Genomic DNA, 9971 nt, shown 5'->3' with positions numbered 1-9971 from the left:
ATCTCTAGCTTTTCCTTGTAATTTCACCCTACCCATTGATCTTAGAACTATAAAATTGTATGGGTTGTTATTAGTTTTGTATGGGTCCGAATTTAGGGTTCACTTTGGGTGAAAATTTATGGGTTCTCTCTTGTTTTGGTTTCTACCCGAAATGCGTATGGATTTCGTGGGTTTTGAAGCTTGATTTAGTTCATTTATTTTGATGTTTACCAATTGAGGAAAGGTTTGATTTTTAGTTGTGATTTTGGAAGTTTCCGATTGGGACTTTGATTGGTGTATTTTGTTGAATCCGAATTTGGAGTTGGATTTGTGGGTTGGTTGATTAGCATGTTGATGTTGAAATTTTGATAGTGTTATTTTGTGTTAAAATTCTAGAATAGGTGCTGAAATTTGGATTAGGTTCCATGGAGGTTAGAACCGATTGGGTTGAGTTTTGGAAGGGTTTGGTTAGTCTCTTTTTGTGGCTGTGTATGGAGGTAATGTTGAAAGGGTGTTTGATTGATGCTTGTGGTTGGTTAAATTCTGACTTGGAGTGTTTTAGTGAGCTAATATGGAATGGTTTATGATGGTGTTAGATTGTGGAATATTGTTAAGTGTAGAGCTTGAAGTTGGGGTATTTAGATCCTCATGGTTTAAAGGAAAAATGCGGATGAAATAGAGGATAGGTTGTTGTGATGTCTAATAGAATAAATTGAAAATTGAGTAGTTAAAGAAAAGAATAAATAGGTAAAGTGTAATAAGTGAATAAATGGATATAAAGGAAATACAAGAATTGATAATCAAGTTAGTCAAATAAACATAGATAACGAGTTAGATATTGAAATATAGTTCATAAGAAATATGGATGATTAATGAATCAATTCTTAGCATAATGTTTAGCTTAGAGTCTATGTATAGGCTCCAAGCTTTGGTAAATGGATATATTACAAATGTAATTGTAATCTAGTTTAATAAGAGTTGTTAAATTAATATGTTGAATAAGATTAAGGTTATATAATCTAAATTACTTAGATGATTAGTAATTAGTAAGAATGTAGAAGTACATAAATGTACTCTGAATCCAATAAGAGGTAATTTAGTAACCAATTCACCTATCCATGTACATAGTATTTAATTGTATCATCGGATTAGGTTTAAGAGTTGTATATGTGTGTGTGTGTGTGTATATATATATATACACACATATGCATGCATATGAGTTAAATATATATTGTTAACTTACTAAATAAGTAACGAGCTATAAAAAGAGATTAACAATGATAATATGATACAATAGTAATAAATAAGCCAAAATAGTAAACGTGTCTTAAGAGTAATAAGCGAGATAAGATATGAACCTATAACCTATGATTAATTTAATAGTAACTAAGGGTACCTAGCTAGCTTTAGAAGCAGGTGATGGGACATGTGAGCACGTGGGAAGTTTATGTGCCATAGAGTATATAGTTCAATAGCATAGCCTAACGTCATGAATGTTTGCAGGCATGCGTTATGTTTGGAAACTTCAACTTGTTTTCCAATGTAGAGTTCAAGTAACTAGAACACGGGGGAATATTCGAATCATGAGTCCTACGCAGCCAAGATGAGTATTCTACTCACTAAGAAAATTACTACTTTTAAGTATTTCTATAAAATAAATTGATGTGTTTTTATTACCGAACCGACATTATGCTGATTATATATGTTTTGGATAATTTAAGTAGTTTCAATTATGTTAAGATATAATAATGATGTTTATGAGAATTGTTACATGAATGGAAAGTGTGATTTAAATTGGTTTGAAGTGTTTGATTGCATGCTGCGGTTGAGATTTAACTTTATGTATTTGATGCATGCTTCACTTGGAAATTAAGTTATGCAAATTGTTTAAAAAAATGACATGTTGAACTGTTTATTGTTTTATGAAGAAAGCATGTGTTAAATGCATAGTTCTTGAAAAGCAAATATATAGTGTTTAAGTATTACGCATGAAGCATGTGTACAGAATAAGATAATAGTAAAAGAAAGAAATAAAAGACTGAGGCAAGCCTCCAAATTCTTCTATGTATCGTTCCAAATTGTATGAAGGGATTAGTCATTGGGGTGTTATTGCAAGCTTTCACTACCTCGGGGCAAGCCCCATACAGCAAAGAGAAAGGACTTTGTATGTATGACTGAGCCGACGCATCAAAGGCACTAAGCTTCAATGTACTTAGATATTTACGCTACCATACTTGGAATTGCTGATGTCTCTGTATAGCTAGGCATGATGCCATGTTTTCCTACTTAGACGTACATGTATGCTCGAGTCCACTCGCGTGCATGTATGCCTGAGCGATCGATTATAAAAGTGATATGTTGTAGATGAGTTTATATGTAGATGTTTCCAAGGTGGGATGACTATAACTTTTATATATATTCACAACTACATAGTATGCTTTAAATGTTTTCTTGATAGTCAGTGTTTACTATATTAGCTATAAGTGTTCTCAAAAAACAAAAGTTTATAAAAATGGGTAGCTGTTATAGTGTACGTAAAGCTAAAAGAAAAGTCGGTTCTTTGCGAAAACTCAGTGATTTTTATACTACTGAGGTCTCAGTATGTTTTATATTGAGACTTTAAACTCATTCTTTTAGCTATACGGATGTGGCTGCCACCACAACCATAAAGATGAGGTTTCTTGGTTGCAGGTACTCCAGTCGTAGTTGATGATTTTGTAGTAGTGTATTTGGGATGTTATGACTGAAGCTCATCGCGACGTCATAATTGCTGAACCACGGGTTGTCCACTATTTTGTAGGTTTATATATAGCTTGTGACGCTTGTGTCACTTATTCTTTGTAAAGCCATTCTTATTGTGTAATTATTATATTGATAAGACTTAAATAGATAGATGTTAAATGGCTCTTGTAGTAATTATATGTGATAGAGGTATATGTTATGATTTCCGCTATTCAGGTTTATGTTTCCACCGCATAGTTAGATAGACGTTACTCTGATTTACCAGGTACATATTAGGGGATATGTATCATAGGTTAGCTTTGCGACACACCGTCATGTCACTGTGAGGATTCATTTATATTTTTAAGAGATTAATGATTATGCAAATGATTTGTAAAAAAAAAAAAAAATTGGTTTATCACACTTCAACATATACAAATCGAGAGCTCATTCACTTTCTTATTAAGATAATACAAATAACTGTAAATGAAGCCTTCTTATTTCCGATCACATGCAACCACTTGTTATAGACGATAAGATCGATGAATGTACCATCGGAAAGTGGCTGTGTTGTTCTCCGATGGAGCAAATATATATATGTATGAATGTGATTACTATATTGGACCTTCAAGATTGTCTTCAAGTCCATCATCCGGATAGCAGTGACGATGAGGATGTTGCTCCCAGGAGACGTAGGGCTCCAGGACTGCTCCTATGGCCGAGGAGGACTGAGTTTCTTATTTATTTTATTATTATTATTGTGGATGTTTTGTTGGTTTGGAACACTTTAATTTTTTTTGTTAAACTGTTGAACTTATATTACTCTGTTTACCTGGGTCCTTTTGAGACCGTTAGGGGGAGTAATTTTTATTACAGTTGACTTTTTATTACTCTGTTTTACCCTTTGTCCCTTTGTGACAAAAAGGGGGAGTAATTTTCATTTTTAGACCGGGAATGTATTTTCAAACCGGTCAAATGATTTTTGTCCCAGAATGGCCAAAGGGGGAGTTTGTTAGTATTTTAGCCTTATTCTGTTTGGACAAAATTACTTGTGTGTAAAGATGCTGTAAAACAAGGATTCCACTATTTAGAGCACTCTCAAAAGACTCTGCATTGCTTAAAAGTTAGAAGAAATTCGGGTTCCCCGTCAGCCGTCCGGACGACGTGTCATCCCGTCCAGACGCCCATCTGTCCATTGTTCATGCGTCTGGACGACGTGCCATACCGTCCGGACGCTCAACAGACCAAGCATCATCCTTTCGGACGACGTGTTTTTCCATCCGGACCCTCTACTATATCGAGAAGCTTCTGTTCTAGCTTGCATCGTCCGGACGTCTCAGCAGCCCGTCCGGACGCCCATCAATAATCGATCAGCTTCAAATTCTTTCCAAGTTCAGAATAAGGGAAGATTGATACACCCATCCGGACGATGTGGTTTCCCATCCGGACGCGCCCATAAATAAGGCAAGAATCTCAATTCAAATACCATCGTCAGGACATCAATCAGTGTGACGACCCGTTTTTATTATTATTATTATTATTATTATTATTATTATTATTATTATTATTATTACAATCATAAACGAGTCCTCACAGTGGCACGACGATGTGTCGCAAAGCCAACATATGTTATATATCCCATAATATATACACCTGGTAAATCATAGTATAACATATAACTAACTATGCAGCAGAAACCTAAACCTGAATAGCGGAAAGCATATAGCTTATACATCTATCACAAGTTATTTACAATACAGAGCCATTTAACATCTATATGTTTAAATCTTATCAACATAATAATTAAACAACATGAATGACTTATACAATAACAAGTGACACAAGCGTCACAAGCCATAAACAAAACCTATAAAATAGTGGACAACTGTGGTCCTGCAATTACGATCGTCGCGGCGAGCTTTGGTCATAATATCCCAAGTGCACTCCTACAATACCCTCAACTACGACCGGAGTACCTGTAGCCAAAGGAACATCTATACGGTTGTGGGGGTTTGCCACATCCGTATAGGTGGAATTATGAGCCCACCATCTTAGCATAAATAAATACACTAAGACCTCAGAGGTATACTATTCACTGAGTTTTCGCAAAGAACCAACTTTTCCTTTTTAGTCATGCATATACTATAACAGCCACCAATTTTATAAACATTTGTTTGAAAACCCCCATAGCTGATCTAGTGGACACCGACTAATAGAAAACATTTAAACATACTTGGCAGCTAAGACTATATGTGGAAGTTTTGTTGTAGAAACAACTACGTACGATCTCACCTACGATAATACTTTAAGGTTTATTTGCTTAGGTTTACATAATCCTTACGTTAGAAATCAATGGCATTAAAATCATGCAACTATCCGATAGAAATATACATAAACTCTTTTTCATTAAAACTCTTATGTATACCAATACGTATAGCAAAACTACCCATAGTATAAAAACATCACTCATCAAAACCATGCTATAAATGATTATGCAATGCACATCATGGAAATTAATCCAAGCATCATGGGTTACCCCAAGCATCATGGAAATTAATCCAAGCATTGTTTCCCGTGGGCTATGAACCTCACTTCGACGCACGTTTAGCGTTCATATGCATATGCATCATGCCTTAAATCAATATACATTTCATTTCATGAATCATGTCTTTAACACAGGCTTTCTTTATAAAAACATAAACAATTCTACATGACATTTCTTAAACAATTTGCATAATTTAACTCACTCTAAAATCATACCCATGTTCCATTGCAATCATAGTTTTCAAAACTCCTAACCATAACATACGGTGACTCCATTCATTTAAACTCCACATATCATATTCATACTTCAAAACATCATCATAATTTAAATATACTCAAAAGTACTTAAATCATCCAAAACAGTTCATAATCAACATACAGTTGGTTCAAGTTTGTAAAACAATATATATTTTGCAATTCATCATATATGAAAATAATACTTCTCAGTGAGTAGAATACTCACCTTGGCTGCATTGGACCCATAACTCGAACTTCCACTAGATTCTAGTTACTCGAACTCTACATTGGAGAACCCATTGAAGTCTCCAATTATAACACGATCCTGCAAACATTGGTAACATTAGACTATGCTATTGAACCTAAACCCTATGACACATAAACTACCCACGTGCTCACACGTTGCATAACCCGCATGTAAAACTATTTGGTACCTTTAGCTACTATTAGGTTAACACTTAGATTTAGGTTCATATTTTATCCCACTTTAATCATAAAACGCATTTGCTATTTTATTTGTCTCCTTATTATATTTACATCATATTGTCATTATTGTTAATCTTTTTATAGCTTATTGCTTATGTACTAACTTAGCATTATTTACCGAACTCATATATATATATATATATATATATATATATATACACACACATGCAATGCTTAACAAACTTAAACCTAATCTAATGGTACACTTAAACACTTGGTGTATGTGGGTAGGTAAGTTGGGTACCAAGTTACCTTATTATCATTATTAACTATAAGTCTTATAGTTGTTTATCCATTTAAACTAAGTGTATTCGGTCCATATACATGTATATGTACATATATGTATAGAATGCTTACTAAGCTACGTATAACCTTATAACACACTTAGGTGCTTATAATACATAGATAAGCGTGCTAATTATTTTATTACATTACTAAATGGATTCGAAGTCTATTATGTATTTCCATAGTATTACTAATTTACATTTGATGTCTTAAGGTTATTTGGATAATTTACAACTCTTTCTTCTTCTTGTCTTAACCACTACACTTAACGATTACTAACCATCTATGTAGTTTAGGTTGTAGGACTTAAACGGTTTAATGGACTATTGACCTAATTAGATCGAACTATAACCCCATATTTTGTTTGCTTTCTACCATAACATTGGTACACTTATCCATTAACTCTTTCCAACCTAGAAGCTTAGCGATTTATATCTTAAGAGCTATCTTAGTATCTTTAATTATGTTAGACTAAAGTCCTACGGTCCATTTATTTAACCGTTTTGCCAATTCATTGATTTATTCATTCATTATACTAATGTATTTTATTTACCCATTTGTAATTTCTATCCATTTACAATTGTTTGCTCTTATGTGTTACTCCCTCCAATTTCCACTAACATAATTTCTCTAAACAATACACTTAGACAACCACTCGACCATAAATAATCCCTCTTCATAGGGCTATTAACACAACTTATTACAAACCCTCAATTATCAAACTCCATCAAACCAACAACAAATCTGACACAATCAAAGCCCAAAACCTTAAATACCCATCCGGCAAATGCCCAAATCAGCCAATCAAATATATTTACAAGCATTTTTCCCATCCATCACCAAGACCCACTTGTCTAACACAAAGACCCAAAACAATCTAAACAAGGGAAGATCCAGAATTTCAACCCAAGAAGAAGACTCGTTTGATTTTTTTGCACTAAGCCCACAAAAGGACCTAAAATCAAACATTAACCACATGGACATCAACTAAAGCTTACCAAAAATCAAAACTATATGTGAGGAAAACAACATTCGGCCAACTAACCAAAAATACCATGAAACCCTAGAATTTCATTTCAAGTAAAACCCATTCCAAACCCATAAAATTATTCACCTAAATTAGTGGCTTGAAAAACCCTAGGATTTCAACCTAAACCAAACCCAAAGAGAATCTGATTTTGCAACATAAAATCAATGGGCAAAGGTGAAAATACAAGGAAGCTAGGGATTTTTACCTCACCGGACATCCATGGCCAAAAACCCCATCTTTTCTTCTTCTACCCATGGCTGGACAGCATCCATTTCAAAATCTCTCTCTCACGATCTGTTCTCTCTCTTGGCATTTCTGCACTTCGGGCTCTCTCATGGGTTGCTATGTGTGCGTGAGTGCGAGTGAGAGGAGAGGAAGAAGAAAGGGAAGGGAAAAAGAAGAGGCGAGCTGCTGTGTGGGGAACGAAGGGGAGTAGAGGAGAAGAAAAAGAAAGAAGGAAGAGAGGGTGCATGCGTTTAGGTGAGAAAAGAAAAGAAAAATGTGAAGGAGAGAAGTGTGCTGCTTGTTTTTTGTTTGTCTTTGTTTATTGATTGGAATCACGTGTAAGAAGAGTGAGCCATGTGAAACTAAAAAGAAAGGAAACAAGTGTGGGCCCTATCCTAAGTGAGAAAAGTCAACAAATGGGGAAAAATGGGAGAGTGATGCGTGAACTAAGGAAAAGAGGAGCCAAGGTTATGTGATTACTAAGATACCTCTCAAGCTTAAATAGAAATGAGAATAAAGTGGGGCTAAAACTTGTCAATTTTTACATGGGCCAAGATGGTATTTTAATCCCCCTTTTTACCCATGGGCTACTATTTCTAAAACATACAAGCCCACAAAATAAAATGAAACTATCTTAAATTATTTATCACCCTAATTCCACCTATTATTATTTAATTGCAATCAACCTATTAATAATATTTTACCCATCTATTTAATAAGCACACTTTATTAATTGCTAAATTATCCATTTAATTTCTTGGTCTTTACAATCAGCATTGGTCCGGACTCACGCACAGCAGATATGGAAATTGCGTGTTGAATAATTGCCATCCGGACGCGCAAAGCCTTATATGGAAATTACTTGCAGCGGACGTGCGACCGTCCGGACGTCAGTGTCTCACCGTCCGGACGCGGCTCTTAAACAAGAAAGATTTTCAGCAAAATTCTCGAAAAATCTTGTCGCACTGTTGCTCGTCCGGACGGCTCAGGTTCACCGTCCGGACAGTTTCCGTACATATTATAGCAGTCGCCCATTCTGCACCTCAGCCTATAAATAGAGGCCCCTGGGCATTGAGAACTGCAAGAATTCGGTATTGAATTCCTCAAGTGCTCAAAGAAGTATTTTTGAGAAGCCGCCTAATTTCCTCTGAAGCTATTGCAAGTGTGTTGTTCCTGCGCTACATCTGAAGTCTATCTTAGGGGTCGACCTTAAGGTAAAGGATTCCATTGAAGACCCCTTCAGGTAAGGAGACCTGGTTGGAGGCGTTCGTGTTGGGTTACACGTTAGAAAGCAAAGTACGACTACTGCATCAGGTATATGTGAGTGTTACTATCTTGTATCTAACTTTGTCTTCTAAATAGTGGATATCCTGAGTTTGGCTGCCCCAGAGTGGTTTTTCTCTTAATTGAGTTTCCACTTCGTCAACAAAATATTTGTTTCATTTAATTCCGCATTTAATATTTTGTTGCACACTATTCACACACACAGTTAAATTTAGAAGTCCATTTCTTTTTTCAAAGTGTCATAAGTGAGTAAATGGATATAAAGGAAATACAAGAATTGATAATCAAGTTAGTCAAATAAATATAAATAACGAGTTAGATTTTGAAATATAGTTCATAAGAAATATGGATTATTAATGAATCAATTCTTAGAATAATGTTTAGCTTAAAGTCTATGTATAGGCTCCAAGCTTTGGTAAATGAATATATTACAAATGTAATTGTAATCTAGTTTAATAAGAGTTGTTAAATTAATATGTTGAATAAGATTAAGGTTCTATAATCTAAATTACTTAGATGATTAGTAATTAGTGAGAATGTAGAAGTACATAAATGTACTCTAAATCCAATAAGTAATTTAATAACCAATTCACCTATCCATGTACACAGTATTTAAGTATATCATCGGATTAGGTTTAAGAGTTGTGTATGTGTATATGTGTGTGTGTGTGTGTGTGTGTGTGTGTACACACATATGCATGCATATGAGTTAAATATATATTGTTAACTTAGTAAATAAGTAACAAGCTATAAAAAAAAAATTAACAATGATAATGTGATACAATAGTAATAAATAAGCTAAAATAGTAAACGTATCTTAAGGGTAATAAGCAAGATAAGATACGAACCTATAACCTATGATTAACTTAATAGTAACTAAGGGTACCTAGCTAGCTTTAGAAACGGGTGATGTGACGTGTGAGCAAGTGGGAAGTTTATGTGTCATAAAGTATATAGTTCAATAGCATAGCCTAACATCATGAATGTTTCCAGGCATGTGTCATTTTTGGAGACTTCAACTTGTTTTCCAATGTAGAGTTCAAGTAACTAGAACACGGGAGAATATTCGAGTCATGAGTCCTACGTAGCCAAGATAAGTATTCTACTCACTAAGAAAATTACTACTTTTAAGTATTTCAATAAAATGAATTGATATGTGTTTTTATTACCGAACCGACAT

General features: G+C 34.5%; 1 long non-coding RNA gene across 1 annotated transcript; it reads right to left on the bottom strand.

Annotated features, from left to right (window-relative positions):
* Positions 1–4409: 4409 nt before the first annotated feature.
* Positions 4410–7778, bottom strand: LOC133878616 (uncharacterized). The gene is made up of 3 exons (XR_009901936.1): positions 7488–7778; positions 5708–5806; positions 4410–4694 (listed from the first exon to the last, which is right to left on the bottom strand). It is a non-coding gene; the product is annotated as an uncharacterized LOC133878616 (long non-coding RNA).
* Between the last annotated feature and the right edge of the window lie 2193 nt (positions 7779–9971).

This window comes from Alnus glutinosa, chromosome 9, assembly GCF_958979055.1.
Source record: "Alnus glutinosa chromosome 9, dhAlnGlut1.1, whole genome shotgun sequence".
Taxonomy (NCBI): Eukaryota; Viridiplantae; Streptophyta; class Magnoliopsida; order Fagales; family Betulaceae; genus Alnus; species Alnus glutinosa.
The sequence above is the reverse complement of the archived record's forward strand: the minus strand, read 5'-3'. Positions and strand labels throughout refer to the sequence as shown.